Raw genomic sequence first — 20,391 nt, 5'->3', positions numbered from 1 at the left:
TTTCCCCCGCCACAACCTCTCCCCAACACTCAAGGTCCACAGATGCCATTTGTTATGGTTGGGGATGAGGCCTTTCAGATGTGTGAAAACCTACTGAAGCCCTATTCCAGTTGGGAATTGAACCACACTAGAAGGAGCTTTAACTACAGACTGACCAGGGCCAGAAGAACAGTAGAGTGTACCTTTGGCATTCTGGTCGCTAAATGGCGCATTCTTGCATCAGCCATAAAATCTAAAAGTGGAAACAGTCGACGAGGTGGTCAAAGCCTGTGTGGTTCTGCATAATTACATAATGGTTAAGGAGCAACCCCACATTGAACTGGATGAACCAGTTGCACACCCACTGCCCGATTTCCAGCATCACCCGCTGCGGTCAACTGCAGCAGTTGGTCTAATGCAGGACCAATTTGCTGCCTTTTTTGATTCAGATATTGGACGTGTGTCATGGCAGGACAATGTTGTGTAAATGTCCTGTTTTAATTCGATCTGTACCAGTAATTTTCTACAATGATAATAATATTTCTCATTAATAAACTTTACTTTTGATTGTGTTGACCGTGTCTCCTATCTTTTTCCTCTCCAAACCAAGGCTGTCCTAAAACTGGCAGTATTTGATCTGTATTTAATATCAGTTTTTGTAATCCAAAACCAGGAGTGGGTGATAAAGGCAGAGGTGCTAGTTATTATGTTAATATCATAATTTAACTCTAATTGTTCCACTCCTTGTTTTGGCTTACAAATACTGATATAAAACACTGGCCACATACTGCTAGTGTTATGGCAGCCATGTTGCTTTATTGGTAAGTTTGTTGATGTCATTGCGTCCTGATTCTGTTCTGCTGTATCCATTGGACACAAACTGAAGACACAATGACTGTCACACTATCTATACTCATCAAGTCAGGTGTCAGAAATAATGAATTCATGATGCACATATTACAGCCTCATGAATTCACTATTTCTGACACCTGTGCAGGTGAGCATAGATATGCAGTGTGTGACCACCATTGTTCCCTCAATTTGTGCGTAATAGATTATGTATAAAGAAGAGAAAATGGTGGTTATACAAGGCAGTTCTCTACTCAACAGGTCAGGTGTCATAACTAATGAGTTTTTTGACACCTGACCTGTTCAGCAGAGGTCTGCATTGTATTTCCATCATTTTCTCTTCAGACTGCCACACTACGCACAGACAAAATGAGATTATGGAGATACATGTAATATTTTTTGGCCCACCTCATATCTGTATACTAAAGACACACAAAGCTGCATTTTTTTTTTAACTACTGGAGATATGATGTGGCCCAAAAAGTAAGTGTGTGGCGAAGTTTCTTGGCGCACGGTGTGTGTTGCCGGCAGCGGAAGACACAATAAACCAAACATAATTGTGGCAAATCAAACTTTTTTTATTTTGTAACAACCTAAAAATTTATTTACTGCGCCGGCTTGGGGTAGAGTGATGTAAACGGGGGGTGTGAAGCACTGAGGCCTGGCTAACCGTGGATGATGCAGAGGTGGCAGGAGAAGGGGCAATAAAACTAGAAGGGTCTGGAAGTTCGGGGATGGGGCTTGACACATGAGAGGCTTGAGACGCACTGGAAGGGTGAGACAAACCTGACATTACAGACACATTGGGAGGTGAAGGTGGAGGAATGCTAAGAGTCCTCTGTTTTTTTTTGTTTGTGTGTTTTGTTTTGGTTTGCCTGGTTGTGGGAGGTCTTGGTGGGCTCATATGGCGTGGCGTGGTGGCGAGTGACCTGTCAGGGTCCATAGTGCTCGTAGATCGTGCAGCCATGTCAGAGTCAATAGTGCTCATAGAGCGTGCAGCCATGCCAGAGTCCATAGTGCTCATAGAGCGTGCAGCCATGCCAGAGTCCATAGTGCTCGTAGAGCGTGCAGCCATGCCAGAGTCCATAGTGCTCATAGAGCATGCAGCCATGCCAGAGACCATAGTGCTCGTAGAGCGTGCAGCCATGCCAGAGTCCATAGTGCTCGTAGAGCGTGCAGCCATGCCAGAGTCCATAGTGCTCATAGAGCGGAAGGCCATGCCAGAGTCCATAGCACTTGTAAAGTGGAAGGCCATGCCAGGGTCCTGCTGCATCGTGGTGGTGGCAGTATGGAAGGCCATGCCAGGGTCCTGCTGCATCGTGGTGGTGGCGGTACGGAAGGCCATGCCAGGGTCCTGCTGCATTGTGGTGGTGGCGGTACGGAAGGCCATGCCAGGGTCCTGCTGCATCGTGGTGTCAGTGGAGGAGGTCCAAGCAGGAGCAGCGGTTGTCATGGTGGTGGCAGTGGGATGTCCAACTGCACTTGGCATGGTGGTGGTGCTGTAGTGGTGTCCGGCTGTGGAAGGAATTGAGGTGGCCGTGCAGTGGGATGCAGTAGAGGTAGGCATTGAGGTAAATCGTGACAGTGACAGCACAGGTGGATATGCCGCCACTGTCTGCTGGAAATACCAACTTTGCTGCATAGCCTGCACGTAAGCAGCTTTGCAGGCCTGCATGACACTCAGCTGGAGATCAGGAGTAAGGTGTTCCGACATGCCCTGCTCAATTTGGTTAAAAAAATGATGTGCTGGCCTCTGGAGGTCGGCTTTCACTTGATCAAGGCTTTTGCTGACCTCCTGGATACGTGCATTCAAGAGGTTATGTGAAACATCCATTCGGACACCCAAAGCCTTGATTGCTTCATGTAAAACCGAGCTCAAGTGCAAAAACTCGGGCATGAGTGACCTGTCCGAAGCCCTCTGCCGCTGCCGGGAGGAGCTAAAATAAAAGGGGCAGTGGAAGAGGACTGCGAAAGGGGAAGACCTGATGGACCAGCTCCCTGGTCTCCAGTTAGTGTGGCAGGCCCACTTGCTGCAGCACTGCTGGATGGCTGGGACGGGTCCGTGGCTGTCGGATGAAGGACCGCTCCAGAACCGGGGCCAACAGTAGTGCTGTATGTGGTGTGAAAAAAAAGAAAAGAAAATTAATATCAAAAATTTACCAGACGCAAAATCCTGTGGAATGTAAAAATACATATTATGGCAATACAATACAACCTAATGCACGTGATAAATACTTACGTTCTCTGGGCAAGGACCGGTCTTAAAAATGCCAGAACTCGATGGTATTTGTATCGTCTGATCCTTGCTCCTGAACCACTGGGAACACGGCTCTCTTGACGCAGGTCCTTGTTGAAGCGGTCCTTCATCGAACGCCAACTTGTTTTGACTTTGGACACTGTTAAAAAAAATTGTGGTCAGAAAAAGGACTTTTGGCCATGCTCACACAACTGTGTGTGATGACAGAAACTCCTGAGAGTTTCTTTCATCAAACACAGTCGAGTGAGAACGGCCAAGGTCTCTGCTGCTTCACACTGCAGTGCAATACTTACCAAATGCATTTCGGACCCGTGTTGGGGCATTGTCCCAGCCATCCCACATCGCTTGGGCCACCTCATTCCATAAGCGCCGGATCGTGATGTTGTTTGAGTGCAGTGGATCCCAGGGGTCCCACAACGGGACTCGCTCCTGGACCAGAGAGATGAGGAGGTCATTCTCGATAAGATCATCCTCCTGTTGTGAAACCTAAAAATTAAAGAAAGTCATTACAGTTTGCTCAATTAACATAAGGAAAAGAAAGAAAAAAGATGCTGAGAAATGGCATGAATAGGAAAGTCAACATACAAAAGGATTCCAGAAGAAAAAAAGTAAAGTGGAAAGAAAGGAAAATTCAAGAATATTACACTGAGGACAGTTAGCCTTGTATACGTACTCGCTGCCGTCTTTCCACCGGACCTTGACTCCGCTGCTCCTGCCCTGTCTCTGCCGCAGTAGAAAAGCTCTAAAAAAAAGAAAAAATCTAATTGTCACATGTGTCAATGTGACAGTGAATACTTACCAATCTGACGAGGCAAGTACTCATCTCACTGACATGCTCCACTTCCGACTGTCATGGACGAAACTCCTCACCAGAAGAAGAATCCGAAGAAGACATTCTGATGCATGTAGAAAGAAAGAAATGCAAGAAATTAGGACATGTAGAGACAGAAAATAGAAAATAAAGGCATTGGCTAGGATATACTCACATTGTTCTGAGGCTTGTTTGCTCCAAGGTGCTGTGGTCCATCTGCTCTGCTTGGCTGTCTGCTGTGGGCCGTCTCCTCTGCTTGGCTGTCCACTGTTGTCCATCTGCTCTGCTTGGCTATCTGCTGAGAAGTGACCTGCAACTGTCCACACCCTCCCTTTATCACCTTGATGGTGGGGGTGGCTTATCAGTGTCTAGACATGTTTTTCTCAATTGAAACGCATGCGTTCAAGAACGCAACCAAACGCATGTGCTTGTAAACGCATGCGTTCATATAGACAGCAATGCGTTTTTTTGTCGCAATACTTGCGCAATCGACCGCATGCATTTCCAGGTGGCAAATAGATGCCTCTAAAAATTACTACATGTTGCATTTCCGCGCCAAGCCGCAAATGACGAGATGACGCATGCGTTGTCAAACGCAGCAAAAAGCGAACAAACAAAAACGCATGCGTCGATAATGTTAAATATAGGAATACACAACGCATGCATTATATGCAGTACAAACCCTGCAGCAACAACCACAAATGCGAAACCAGCCTAAAACTGCAAAAACATAAAAAACTATAAATTGGGTATCGCTCTAATCATACTGACGCGAAGAAAAAAGATGCCTTACCACTTTTACAAAACGCAGAATGGTATAAAAAATAAAAAATAAAAAGCAGTTCCTGAACTGCTGTTTTTTGCTCATTCTGTCTCCCAAAAAATGTGCTAAAAAAATGTCATGTGCTCGAAAATGGTACCAATAAAAACGTCAACACCATAACATGACTTTATTGGCAGAAATAAGGAAAATTATAGATCTCAAACTACCGTGATTCAAAAACTAGTTTTCGCAATAAAAAGCGTCTCTGAGCCCTGTCCCACACATCCAGATAATTCCGGTACCGAAAAAAATCGGTACCGGAGTTATCCGTGTCCGTGTGTCCATGAGCTCACGTAGGCCATCCATGTGGCACACGTGCGGCAGCCGTGTGCCGCCTGAGTACCACACGGACTGTGCAGGAGAGACAGCGCTACAGTAAGAGCTGTCCCCCCAGCATGGTGCTGAAGCCGCCATTCATCCGTTCTCTCCAGCGCTCGCTGGGGAGAAGGGATGAAAAATCTTTTTTTTTTGTTTTTATGTGTTTAAAATAAACTTTAGGGCATCCTCCCCCCTCCCACCCCCTGTGCGCCCGGCCGCCGGCATTAAAATACTCACCCGCCTCCCTCGACGCTTGCTCTCCGCCCCGCAGCTTCTCCTGTATGAGCGGTCACGTGGTGCCACCCATTACAATTGATGAATATGCGGCTCCACCTCCCATAGGGGTGGAGCCGCATATTCATCACTGTAATGGGCGGCACCACGTGACCGCTCATCCAGGAGAAGCTGCGGGGCAGAGAGCAAGCGTCGAGGGAGGCGGGTGAGTCTTTTAATGCCGGCGGCCGGGCGCACAGGGGGTGGGAGGGGGGAGGATGCCCTAAAGTTTCTTTTAAACACATAAAACAAAAAAAAAAAAGATTTTTCATCCATTCTCCCCAGCGAGCGCTGGAGAGAACGGATGAATGGCGGCTTCAGCACCATGCTGGGGGGACAGCGCTTACTGTAAGTGCTGTCTCCAGCACGGCACACGGACTGCACACGGAAAACATCCGTGTGCGTTACGTGTTTTACACGGACCCATTGACTTTAATGGGTCCGTGTAAAACGTGCGCTCCCACGAACACTGACATGTCTCTGTGTTTGGCACACGGAGACACGGTCTGCAAAAAATCAGTGACATCTTCACAGATGCATTGATTTCAATGTGTCTACGTGTGTCATTGGCTCAGGTATGGTTCGTGAGGAAACTGTCAACTCACGTACTGGAGCAACTGACGTGTGAAACCGGCCTGACTGTGTGACAACAGCCAAACATAAAAACCCGATATAAATCTGATATCGCTGTAATCGCACCAACCCGAAGAATAAAGTCGCCTAATGACTTATACCGCATGAGGAATGGCATAAAAAATAAACAAAGCCAATTCTTCACATGCTGTTGATTTTTTTAATTCTGTCTCCCACAGATCCCAGGCTTGGCGCACATTTATCCAGCGCTATACGCTGAGCACTTACATCAGTGTTTCTATGTAAACCTGTGATTCGGTGGTGTCCATATTTTTAGGATTGCATAAAAGTGACGTCGGCCACAGTTATGTGCACTTCTGATAAGGACACCACTGTGCAGAGGCTAGATGGAGCCTGAGTAACTCTGCTGCCTCATTATGGCGAACGGATCCATCAGGGGTTTTCATTAGAGATGAGCGGTGTTCAAGTCGAACTGTTCGCCAATTTCAAATTCGAGCTGTTTTGGGCGGTGTTCGAGTCATTCGACGAACCCAAACAATTTGCTTAAAATTCGGCTGTTCGAGTTTCTGTTTGATAACTGTTCGTTCACCAAAAGCCTAGCTTGATTTGCACATTAAAACTGTTTATCATTGTTAATGGACTGTTTCAGTGTATAGTGGGCGGGGGATAGATCTGTGCTGAAATAACCCCGATCTCCATTTTTTTTTTCTTTCCCGCATTTACAGAGGGGCGGTGCAGTCTCTCAGCCTATCAGCAGTGAGCACACACACAGCAATGTGCATGTGATGCAGACAAGCAAGGGCATGTGTCATTGGCTGTGTATGTCACATGTCACTCCTTGCCCAATGAGAACCAGCTATTTGCCCCGTCATCACCATTTCCTCACTGCTGCAGCTTAGTGTTAGATGGCACCGCTGCCAGCGAATTTTCTGAGAGATAGGTTTAGGGAGTCGGGAGTTGGGACTAGTTGTAATATCAGCCCTTTTCAGGGTAGGTTACAGCAGTTCATAGCACTGTTTGCCAGGCAGGTCTGAGCCAGTGCTGTGCAAGTGTTAGGCACAGCATTTGGTGTAATCTAGATCAGCCAATCCTTTTGGGCTAGTAGCATTGTCTGATAGTCATCTGAGTAGCCCGCCAGTGAAGCTAGCTACACCGCCTGTGTATCTCAAATTTTATGGCATCTAACCCGGTAAATCGTTTTGGGGTTTTGGGCTTAGTAGCAGTGTCTGTACGTCAGCAGAGTAGCCCACCTGTGAAGCTAGCTACACCGCCTGTGTATCTCAATTTTTACGGCATCTAACCCAGTAAATCGTTTTGGGGTTTTGGGCTTAGTAGCAGTGTCTGCACGTTAGCAGAGTAGCCCACCTGTGAAGCAAACTATACCGCCTGTGTATCTCTATTTTCACTGCATCTAATCCAGTTGATAGTTTTGGGCCTTGTAGCATTGTCTGCACGCCAGCAGAGTAGCCCGCCTGTGAAACACACTATACCGCCTGTGTATCTCTATTTTCACTGCATCTAATCCAGTTGATAGTTTTGGGCCTAGTAGCATTGTCTGCACGTCAGCAGAGTAGCCCACCTGTGAAACAAACTATACCGCCTGTGTATCTCTATTTTCACTGCATCTAATCCAGTTGATAGTTTGGGGCCTAGTAGCATTGTCTGCTTGTCAGCAGAGTAGCCCGCCTGTGAAACAAACTATACCGCCTGTGTATCTCTATTTTCACTGCATCTAATCCAGTTGATAGTTTTGGGCCTAGTAGCATTGTCTGCACGTCAGCAGAGTAGCCCGCCTGTGAAGCTAGCTACACCACCTGTGTATCTCAATTTTTACGGCATCTAACCCAGTAAATCGTTTTGGGGTTTTGGGCTTAGTAGCAGTGTCTGCACGTCAGCAGAGTAGCCCGCCTGTGAAACAAACTATACCGCCTGTGTATCTCTATTTTCACTGCATCTAATCCAGTTGATAGTTTTGGGCCTAGTAGCATTGTCTGCACGTCAGCAGAGTAGCCCGCCTGTGAAACAAACTATACTGCCTGTGTATCTCTATTTTCACTGCATCTAATCCAGTTGATAGTTTTGGGCCTAGTAGCATTGTCTGCACGTCAGCAGAGTAGCCCGCCTGTGAAACAAACTATACCACCTGTGTATCTCTATTTTCACTGCATCTAATCCAGTTGATAGTTTTGGGCCTAGTAGCATTGTCTGCACGTCAGCAGAGTAGCCCGCCTGTGAAGCTAGCTACACCACCTGTGTATCTCAATTTTTACGGCATCTAACCCAGTAAATCGTTTTGGGGTTTTGGGCTTAGTAGCAGTGTCTGCACGTCAGCAGAGTAGCCCGCCTGTGAAACAAACTATACCGCCTGTGTATCTCTATTTTCACTGCATCTAATCCAGTTGATAGTTTTGGGCCTAGTAGCATTGTCTGCACGTCAGCAGAGTAGCCCGCCTGTGAAGCTAGCTACACCACCTGTGTATCTCAATTTTTACGGCATCTAACCCAGTAAATCGTTTTGGGGTTTTGGGCTTAGTAGCAGTGTCTGCACGTCAGCAGAGTAGCCCGCCTGTGAAACAAACTATACCGCCTGTGTATCTCTATTTTCACTGCATCTAATCCAGTTGATAGTTTTGGGCCTAGTAGCATTGTCTGCACGTCAGCAGAGTAGCCCGCCTGTGAAACAAACTATACTGCCTGTGTATCTCTATTTTCACTGCATCTAATCCAGTTGATAGTTTTGGGCCTAGTAGCATTGTCTGCACGTCAGCAGAGTAGCCCGCCTGTGAAACAAACTATACCACCTGTGTATCTCTATTTTCACTGCATCTAATCCAGTTGATAGTTTTGGGCCTAGTAGCATTGTCTGCACGTCAGCAGAGTAGCCCGCCTGTGAAGCTAGCTACACCACCTGTGTATCTCAATTTTTACGGCATCTAACCCAGTAAATCGTTTTGGGGTTTTGGGCTTAGTAGCAGTGTCTGCACGTCAGCAGAGTAGCCCGCCTGTGAAACAAACTATACCGCCTGTGTATCTCTATTTTCACTGCATCTAATCCAGTTGATAGTTTTGGGCCTAGTAGCATTGTCTGCACGTCAGCAGAGTAGCCCGCCTGTGAAACAAACTATACTGCCTGTGTATCTCTATTTTCACTGCATCTAATCCAGTTGATAGTTTTGGGCCTAGTAGCATTGTCTGCACGTCAGCAGAGTAGCCCACCTGTGAAACAAACTATACCGCCTGTGTATCTCTATTTTCACTGCATCTAATCCAGTTGATAGTTTTGGGCCTAGTAGCATTGTCTGCACGTCAGCAGAGTAGCCTGCCTGTGAAACAAACTATACCGCCTGTGTATCTCTATTTTCACTGCATCTAATCCAGTTGATATTTTTGGGCCTAGTAGCATTGTCTGCACGTCAGCAGAGTAGCCCGCCTGTGAAACAAACTATACCGCCTGTGTATCTCTATTTTCACTGCATCTAATCCAGTTGATAGTTTTGGGCCTAGTAGCTTTGTCTGCACATCAGCAGAGTAGCCCACCTGTGAAGCTAGCTACACCGCCTGTGTATCTCTATTTTCACTGCATCTAATCCAGTTGATAGTTTTGGGCCTAGTACCACAGATTGGCCACTCAGTTGTGCTCGGTTTTCATCCATCGGTTGTTGTGCCAACAACTTCAGATACAGAGTTTCCAATTAAGCACTAAAATGAGTGGCAAAAGGCCTGCTGCTGGTGGAAAGGGGAATAGGCATGTTGGAAAGGGAAAAAAAGGTTGTGTCCATGGGGTAGGTGGTAAAGCAACAGTAACATCTGCAGAAGAAAGACCATCTTCCAGCCAAAGTAAGATGTATACTTTTTTCGTGGACAATCTGATATGATCCCTTTCTTATGACCATCGCTACAAGCATCGCCAAAAATTCCAGATGCTGCACAAAAACAGCAGGTGCTTGAATGGATTTCAAGTGCTCGTTCAAGTGGGCTCTCCTCCATGTCAACTTCAACATCACAACTACTCCAGTCCTCAGAGTTGTCAGCCCAATCGCACTTGCTTCCTCACAGCTCCCAAGTCTCCAGCTGCCCATCTGAGCATGGGGTAGCACACATGGTTGAGTCTGTAAAGATGTTTATGCTTACTATAGCCTGGGAATCAGAGGTCTGCTCCAGAGCTTCTGTGAATCCAGACGAGGAAATGATCTGCACTGATGCCCAGAATCTTTGTGAGTCGGATCCAGGCCCAGATGAAGAAGGTTCTGAGCATAATGTAGACCCTCGTTCCCAAACTGTAACTCCTGTTGGTGGAGACAATGAGGAAGATGATGATGAGACTGAGATACCTGATTGGAACGAAAATTTGACTTTTCGGTCGGGCAGGAAGAGGTTGGCTCTGAGGATGACGGGTGTGAGAACACACAGGTGTCATGTCGGACGCTGTTCATACTAGGGCATTCGACAGACAGCGGTAATTCTGCTTTTGTCCACTATGTGCTCAGTGGCGTCGGCTAGATTTTATCTAGCTGGTCCAGGGTTAATTTAGCTGGTGCTCGGATTGGAAGCTGGGTCACGCCCGCTGGGTCACGCCCACTGCCTTTAAATAGTTCTTCTGAACATTGGGCGTCGCCGATTATAGCTTCTGTCTTGTGCTTGGTTATCTCGGTCTGGAGTGGTGATCTAGGAGAAGGAGTATCGTATCTGGTGGTGTATTTCCCTTTGTCATATTTTCTCCTTCCTATATTTGTATTTGTTTTGCCCTGTGCATTAATAGTGTATTCCTGTGTGACTGCGGCATGGTTCATATTTTCCTTTATCCTTGTCTGTGCTAACTGTGGGTATTGGTGTGTGGTCTCTTCACTGGGTGGTGGGTTGTGGTTTCAGCCTAGGGTTGAAACAGGAGTGTTATGGACCTGGTGGTTAGGAGCACCCGAAATGACCTGATGGTTAAAATGGAAAAACCTAGGACAAGCACTGAGAAAGTGGTAACTCTACTGACCGCAATCCCTAATCCTATCACACACACTAGAAATAGCCGTGGAGTGTACCTAACTCTCCCTAGACGCCTCTTCACAGCCTAAGAGCTAACTACCCCTAAAGATAGAAATAGTAGCCTACCTTGCCTCAGAGAAATTCCCCAAAGTAAAGGTAGCCCCCCACAAATATTGACTGTGAGTTAAGAGGAAGTAACAAACAAAGGAATGAAACAGATTTTAGCAAAGGAGGCCAAATCTTCTCTAGACAGACAGAGGATAGGAAAGGGAACTATGCGGTCAGTATTAAAAACTACAAAAACCACGCAGAGTGTGCAAAAAGACCTCCACACCGACTCACGGTGTGGAGGTGCAGCTCTGCACCCCCAGAGCTTCCAGCTAGCAAGGAAATATCACAATAGCAAGCTGGACTAGAAACATAGCATGTACTGAGAAATATATTCAAAAACCAATAAACAGCAAATGGACTAGCGAGGACTAAGCTTCTGCTGGAGTAGACAGGTCATCTGAGAAATCCAAGAGAGATCTGAACCAGTACTGAGACATTGACAGCTGGCATGAATTAACGACCTGGGCAGAGTTATATTTGGAAGCCAGCAGCAGCAATAAACGAGGGCAGCTGAGAAAGCCAACCTCAAAGATCAGCAGTTCCACTTAAAGCCACCAGAGGGTGTCCAAGGACAGAACTCACCAAAGTACCACTCACGACCACAGGAGGGAGCCCGAGAACGGAATTCACAACAGTACCCCTCCTTGAGGAGGGGTCACCGAACCCTCACCAGAGCCCCCAGGCCGATCAGGACGAGCCAAATGAAAGGCACGAACCAAATCGGCAGCATGGACATCGGAGGCAAAAACCCAGGAATTATCCTCCTGACCATAGCCCTTCCATTTAACCAGGTACTGAAGCTTCCGTCTCGAAATACGAGAATCTAAAATCTTCTCCACCACATACTCCAACTCCCCCTCAACCAACACCGGAGCAGGAGGATCAACGGAAGGAACCATAGGCGCCACATATCTCCGCAACAGCGACCTATGGAACACATTATGGATGGCAAAAGAAGCTGGAAGGGCCAAACGAAATGACACAGGATTGATAATTTCAGAAATCTTATAAGGACCAATGAAACGAGGCTTGAACTTAGGAGAAGAAACCTTCATAGGAACAAAACGAGAAGACAACCAAACCAAATCCCCAACACGAAGTCGGGGACCAACACAGCGACGGCGGTTAGCAAAACGTTGCGCCTTCTCCTGAGACAACGTCAAATTGTCCAACACATGAGTCCAAATTTGCTGCAACCTGTCCACTATAGAATCCACACCAGGACAGTCAGAAGGCTCAACCTGCCCTGAAGAAAAACGAGGATGAAAACCAGAATTACAAAAAAAAGGCGAAACCAAGGTAGCAGAACTAGCCCGATTATTACGGGCGAACTCGGCCAATGGCAAGAAGGTCACCCAATCATCCTGATCAGCAGAGATAAAGCATCTCAGATAGGTCTCCAAGGTCTGATTAGTTCGTTCGGTTTGGCCATTTGTCTGAGGATGGAACGCTGAAGAAAAAGACAAATCAATGCCCATCTTAGCACAAAAGGACCTCCAAAACCTAGAAACAAACTGGGAACCTCTGTCCGACATAATGTTCTCCGGAATGCCATGCAAACGAACCACATGCTGAAAAAATAATGGAACCAAATCAGAGGAGGAAGGCAATTTAGGCAAGGGTACCAAATGGACCATCTTAGAAAACCGATCACAAACCACCCAGATGACAGACATCCTTTGAGAGACAGGAAGATCAGAAATGAAATCCATGGAAATATGCGTCCAGGGCCTCTTCGGGACAGGCAAAGGCAAAAGCAACCCACTGGCACGAGAACAGCAAGGTTTGGCCTGAGCACAAGTCCCACAGGACTGCACAAAAGAACGCACATCCCGTGACAAGGAAGGCCACCAAAAGGACCTAGCAACCAAATCTCTGGTACCAAAAATCCCAGGATGACCAGCCAATACTGAACAATGAACCTCAGAAATAACCCTACTAGTCCATCTATCAGGGACAAACAGTTTCTCCACAGGACAGCGGTCAGGTCTATCAGCCTGAAACTCCTGCAGCACCCGCCGCAAATCAGGGGAGATGGCAGACAAAATCACCCCCTCTTTGAGAATACCAGCCGGCTCAGAGACTCCCGGAGAATCAGGCAAAAAACTCCTAGAAAGGGCATCAGCCTTCACATTCTTACATCCCGGAAGGTATGAGACCACAAAATCGAAACGGGAGAAAAACAGTGACCATCGAGCCTGTCTAGGATTCAACCTCTTGGCGGACTCGAGGTAAGTCAGATTCTTGTGATCAGTCAAGACAACCACGCGATGTTTGGCTCCCTCAAGCCAATGTCGCCACTCCTCGAATGCCCACTTCATAGCCAACAACTCCTGATTGCCGACATCATAATTACCCTCAGCAGGCGAAAACTTTCTAGAAAAGAAAGCACACGGCTTCATCAAAGAGCCATCAGAACTTCTCTGAGACAAAACAGCCCCTGCCCCAATCTCAGAAGCATCAACCTCGACCTGAAAAGGGAGCAAAACGTCTGGCTGATGCAACACAGGGGCCGAAGTAAAACGACGTTTAAGCTCCTGAAAAGCCTCAACGGCCGCAGGGGACCAGTTGACCACATCAGCGCCTTTCTTCGTCAAATCAGTCAAAGGCTTAACCACACTAGAAAAATTAGCGATGAAGCGACGGTAAAAATTAGCAAAGCCCAGGAACTTCTGAAGACTCTTCACAGATGTAGGTTCAGTCCAATCATAAATGGCCTGAACTTTAACAGGGTCCATCTCGATAGTAGAAGGGGAAAAAATGAAGCCCAAAAAGGAAACCTTCTGAACTCCAAAGAGGCATTTAGACCCCTTCACAAACAACGCATTAGCACGAAGGACCTGGAACACCATCCTGACCTGCCTTACATGAGACTCCCAATCATCCGAAAAGACCAAAATATCATCCAAATATACAGTCATGAACCTATCCAGATACTTCCGGAAGATGTCGTGCATAAAGGACTGAAACACAGATGGGGCATTAGAAAGCCCGAATGGCATCACTAGGTACTCAAAATGGCCCTCGGGCGTATTAAATGCTGTTTTCCATTCATCGCCCTGTTTAATACGCACAAGATTATACGCCCCTCAAAGGTCAATCTTGGTAAACCAACTAGCCCCCTTAATCCGAGCAAACAAATCAGACAACAGAGGCAAAGGGTACTGAAATTTGACCGTGATTTTATTGAGAAGGCGGTAATCTATACAGGGTCTCAGAGAGCCATCCTTCTTGGCCACAAAAAAGAACCCTGCTCCCAACGGTGACAAAGAGGGGGAAATATGTCCTTTCTCCAAGGACTCCTTTACATAACTCCGCATAGCGGCATGTTCTGGCACAGATAAATTAAACAGTCGGCCCTTAAGGAACTTACTACCAGGAATCAAATTAATAGCGCAATCACAGTCCCTATGAGGATGTAGGGCACTGGACTTGGGCTCATCAAATACATCCTGGTAATCCGACAAAAACTCAGGAATTTCAGAAGGAGTGGAAGAAGAAATTGACATCAAAGGAACATCAGTATGTATCCCTTGACAACCCCAACTAGACACAGACATTGATTTCCAATCCAGTACTGGATTATGAACCTGTAACCATGGCAAACCCAACACAACAACATCATGCAAATTATGCAACACCAAATAGTGAATATTTTCCTGATGTGCGGGAGCCATGCACATGGTCAGCTGAGTCCAGTACTGAGGTTTATTTTTGGCCAATGGCGAAGCATCAATCCCCCTTAAGGGAATAGGAATCTGCAAAGGCTCCAAGAAAAAACCACAGCGCCTGGCAAACTCCAAGTCCATCAAATTCAGAGCAGCGCCCGAATCCACAAATGCCATAACAGAATAGGACGACAATGAGCAAATCAGAGTAACAGATAAGAGAAATTTAGGCTGCACAGTACTAATGGTGACAGACCTAGCGAACCTCTTAGTGCGCTTAGGACAATCAGAGATAGCATGAGAAGAGTCACCACAGTAAAAACACAGCCCATTCTGACGTCTGTGTTCTTGCCGTTCAGCTCTGGTCAAAGTCCTATCACATTGCATAGGCTCAGGCCTTTGCTCAGAGGACACCGCCAAATGGTGCACAACTTTGCGCTCACGCAAACGCCGATCAATTTGAATGGCCAAAGACATTGATTCATTCAGACCAGCAGGCATGGGGAACCCCACCATAACATCTTTAAGGGCTTCAGAAAGACCCTTTCTGAAAATTGCTGCCAGGGCACACTCATTCCATTGTGTAAGCACAGACCACTTTCTAAACTTCTGGCAATATACTTCTGCTTCATCCTGACCCTGACATAGAGTCAGCAAGATCTTTTCTGCCTGATCCACGGAATTAGGTTCGTCATAAAGCAATCCAAGCGCTAGAAAAAACGCATCTACATTAAGCAATGCAGGATTTCCTGGCTCAAGGGAGAAAGCCCAGTCTTGCGGGTCACCACGCAACAAAGAAATAACAATCTTTACTTGCTGAATGGGGTCACCAGAAGAGCGGGGTTTCAGAGCAAGAAACATTCTGCAATTATTTTTGAAATTCAAAAATTTAGATCTATCCCCAGAAAACAAATCAGGAATTGGAATTCTAGGCTCTAACATCGGATTCTGAACTACATAATCTTGAATACTCTGTACCCTGACAGCGAGTTGATCCACACAAGAGGACAAACCCTGAATATCCATATCTACACCTGAGTCCTGAACCACCCAGGGGTTAAGGGGAAAAGAAAGACAAAACAAGCAGCAAAGAAAAAAAAATTGACTCAGAACTTCTCTTTCCCTGTTTTGAGATGCATTAACACTTTGTGGGCCAGCTGTACTGTTATGGACCTGGTGGTTAGGAGCACCCGAAATGACCTGATGGTTAAAATGGAAAAACCTGGGACAAGCTCTGAGAAAGTGGTAACTCTACTGACCGCAATCCCTAATCCTATCACACACACTAGAAATAGCCGTGGAGCGTACCTAACTCTCCCTAGATGCCTCTTCACAGCCTAAGACCTAACTACCCCTAAAGATAGAAATAGTAGCCTACCTTGCCTCAGAGAAATTCCCCAAAGTAAAGGTAGCCCCCCACAAATTTTGACTGTGAGTTAAGAGGAAGTAACAAACACAGGAATGAAACAGATTTTAGCAAAGGAGGCCGAATCTTCTCTAGACAGACAGAGGATAGGAAAGGGAACTATGCGGTCAGTATTAAAAACTACAAAAACCACGCAGAGTGTGCAAAAAGACCTCTACACTGACTCACGGTGTGGAGGTGCAGCTCTGCACCCACAGAGCTTCCAGCTAGCAAGGAAATATCATAATAGCAAGCTGGACTAGAAAGATAGCATGTACTGAGAAATATATTCAAAAACCAATAAACAGCAAATGGACTAGCGAGGACTTAGCTTCTGCTGGAATAGACAGGTCATCTGAGAAATCCAAGAGAGATCTGAACCAGTACTGAGACATTGACAGCTGGCATGAATTAACGACCTGGGCAGAGTTAAATAGGGAAGCCAGCAGCAGCAATAAACGAGGGCAGCTGAGAAAGCCAACCTCAAAGATCAGCAGTTCCACTTAAAGCCACCAGAGGGTGTCCAAGGACAGAACTCACCAAAGTACCACTCACGACCACAGGAGGGAGCCCGAGAACGGAATTCACAACACAGGAGATAAGGTGAGGATGGAGGCTCAGACATGCACACCATCAGTGTAAACTCTGGGAGAGTGTCAGTCAGGGTTTCCCTAGTCTGAGGGAAATCGCAGGGGCCCGGGTTATTAGCTCTTGCCTACCTAGGCTTCCCGTGACATTATAATCGGCCAACATTATTTGAATTCCATGGATCCCATGACTTCCATAACCTGCCAGTTGGAGGCGCTGTCCCTACAGGTCACTGAGTTGAGGGGGGCAGTGCAGCAACAGGGACTAGCAGTATCTAATGTGCAAGCTGGAGCGACAGGTAGAGTTGCTGAGCCTAAGATTCCTTTGCCTGAAAAGTTTGCTGGAGAACGCATTAAAATTGTTTCTTTTAGTGAAGCTTGCAAACTATATTTCCTGTTGCGCCTGATCTCCTCGGGTAATGAGACTCAGCGTGTGGGCCTGGTGTTGTCATTATTAAACGGGGACCCCCAAGCATGGGCATTTTCTTTGCCATCTGATTCTGCTGCATTTGACTCTGTGGAGAGTTTTTTTTCTGTTCTTGGACACATTTACGATGATCCTGACAGAATGGCTCTAGCAGAATCTAAGATACGCACTATTCGCCACGGGGAGCGTGTAGCAGAGGATTACTGTTCTGAGTCAGTTTATTCATGGGGTTTCTGGAAGGGTTAAAAAAGCCCTCCTGATGTACGAGACTCCTGCTTCTCTAGATTCCACTATGAGTCTGGTTGTCCGCATTGATCGCCGTTTGCGTCAGGGGGAGCATGAGACGCCGCCTATGGGAGAGGGTTTAGGTTCACGTGAGGTTGCTGCAGGTGAGCCCATGAAGCCTATGCAAATCGCAGGGGTGTCACATGTTAAGCGTCGAGCCCCTGTGCTCAGGAAGCAGGGAGCCTGTTTTTACTGTGGTAAAACTGGTCATTTTGTTAACATTTGTCCTCTGCTGTCTAAGAAAAATGCAACGGCGGAAAACTTATAAGCTCTGAGGGTGAGGAGGAGGCCAATCTGAGCTTATGTATATCCTCCATGGTGGTTTATCAATGCATGCTCCCTGCTAAAGTTATTATCGCTGGCAGAGAGCTGCCAATCACTGTTTTTGTGGATAGTGGTTCTGCCACAAATCTCATTGATGAGGAGTTTGCGCGCACTGCCAGTTTTAAGATCGAAAAACTGCCTCATCCTATCCGCGTGGTCACCATCAATGCTGCTCCTCTCTCACAGGGGGAGATTACTGAGTTTGAGGCTAAGGTGAAACTCCACATTGGGGTTCTACATTTCGAGCAGGTTACATGTAAGGTGCTCACGAATCTTCCTGCACAGGTGGTTTTGGGTTTTCCATGGTTGTCTATGCACAACCAGGTTATTGACTGGAAAACTCAGGACATAATTCAGTGGAGCGAATTCTGCCAGGAGAATTGCCTGGCCACATGTGTTTCTGCTGTGACTTCAAGCGTTCCTGAGTCACTTCTGGATTTTGCGGATGTTTTCTCTGAGAAGGGTTATTCAGAGTTGCCACCACATCGCCCCTATGACTGTACTATCAGGTTAAAACCAGGGGCCAAATTGCCTAAAGCAAGGATGTTTAACATCTCCGGTCCGGAGAGACAATCGTTAAAGGATTACATTGCTGAAAGTTTGAGCAAAGGGCACATCAGGCCTACATCCTCGCCTGTGGCAGCGGGGCTCTTCTTCGTAAAGAAGAAAGATGGCAGACTACGCCCGTTTCTGGATTTCAGGGAGTTAAACCAGATTACGGTTCATGATCCATACCCTATGCCATTGATACCGGATTTGTTCAACCAGGTGGCAGGTGCTAAGTGGTTTACCAAGCTTGACCTCAGGGGGGCATACAACCTCATAAGAGTCCGTCAAGGTGATGAGTGGAAGACGGCTTTTAATACTCCTGAGGGTTATTTTGAAAATTTGGTGATGCCTTTTGGTTTGACAAACGCGCCTGCAGTGTTTCAACATTTCATAAATGATGTGTTCTCGCATGTTTTGGGAAAATTCGTTATTGTGTACCTAGATGACATTCTCATATATTCTTGCGACCGTGATACTCATTTGGATCATGTCAGGCAGGTGTTACAGCTTCTCAGAGAGAATAAGCTATATGCAAAACTTGAGAAATGTGAATTTTCGGTTCAGGAGTTGCCTTTCTTGGGTTATATTGTGTCTGCTTCTGGTTTTAAAATGGACACCGCTAAGGTGCAAGCAGTATTGCGTTGGGAATGGCCTGATAACCTGAAAGCACTTCAGCGGTTCCTTGGGTTTTCTAACTACTATAGGAAGTTTATCAAGGATTTTTCTATCATTGCTAAACCGCTAACTGACATGACTAAAAAGAGTACCAATTTCTCTGTGTGGCCTGAGGCTGCTGTGCGCGCATTTGAATTTCTTAAGAACAGTTTTGTTTCGGCCCCCATTCTTGTGCAGCCAGACGTATCAAAACCTTTTGTCGTGGAAGTCGATGCGTCTGAGGTTGGTGTAGGGGCGGTGCTGTCACAAGGCTCATCCTTGAGCGATTTGCGTCCATGCGCCTATTTCTCCAATAAACTGTCGCCCGCCGAACGTAACTACGATATCGGCAACAAGGAGTTGTTGGCAATCAAGTTGGCCTTTGAGGAATGGCGACACTTCCTGGAGGGGTCAGTTCATCAGGTTACTGTTATTACCGACCATAAGAATTTGCTCCATTTGGAGTCTGCCAAGCATCTATCTCCCAGGCAGGCTCGCTGGGCATTGTTTTTCACGTGGTTCGACTTTATTGTTACTTACAGACCTGGGTCTAAAAACACTAAGGCGGATGCTCTGTCCAGGTGTTTTCCGGGGGGAGAACCTCGGGAAGATCCGGTACCCATCCTCCAAAAGGGTGTTGTGGTTTCGGCTCTCACTACCATGGTTGAGGCTGAGATTGCCGAGGTTCAGGAGGAGGTACCATCTGAGCTTCCCATCAACAAATTGTTTGTACCACTTCATCTCCGCTTAAAGGTTTTGGTGGAGCATCATGATGCTGTCCTGGCTGGCCACCCAGGGGTTAGGGGTAACTTGGAGTTGGTGTCACGTCGGTTTTGGTGGCCCAAAATCCAACAGGACGTGGTCTCATACGTGTCTGCTTGCACCAGGTGCGCTAGGGCTTAGACGCCCCGCTCCCGTCCTGTTGGCACACTACTTCCTCTCGAGGTACCTAGTAAGCCATAAATGGAGATCTCCATGGATTTTATCACTGACTTGCCCTCCTCAGCTGGGAACACGGTCATCTTGGTGATTGTTGATCGGTTCTCAAAAATGTCGCACTTTGTGTCTTTGCCTTCATTGCCTAATGCTAAGACTCTGGCTCAGGTATTTGTGCAGGAGGTGGTCAGACTTCATGGGTTTCCGTCTGACATCGTTTCTGATAGGGGGTCTCAGTTTGTGGCAAAATTTTGGAAAGCATTTTGCTCACGGCTGGGGATCAAGTTGTCTCATTCTTCGGCGTTCCATCCTCAGTCAAATGGTCAGACCGAGTGTATGAACCAAAATTTGGAACAGTACTTACGCTGCTTTTTTTCTGACAATCAGGAGGAGTGGTCGACGTTCCTTCCTTTGGCTGAGTTTGCCATCAATAATCACCGCCAGGAGTCTTCTGGGGAGTCCGGACCTGAGTGTGGATGACTGGGTGTGGTTATCCACAAAAAACATAAGACTCAAAATACCATCCCTTAAATTGGGTCCAAGGTTTATTGGTCCATTTAGGGT

This window comes from Ranitomeya variabilis, chromosome 3, assembly GCF_051348905.1.
Source record: "Ranitomeya variabilis isolate aRanVar5 chromosome 3, aRanVar5.hap1, whole genome shotgun sequence".
Classification (NCBI taxonomy): Eukaryota; Metazoa; Chordata; class Amphibia; order Anura; family Dendrobatidae; genus Ranitomeya; species Ranitomeya variabilis.
This window is presented reverse-complemented; position numbering follows the sequence as displayed.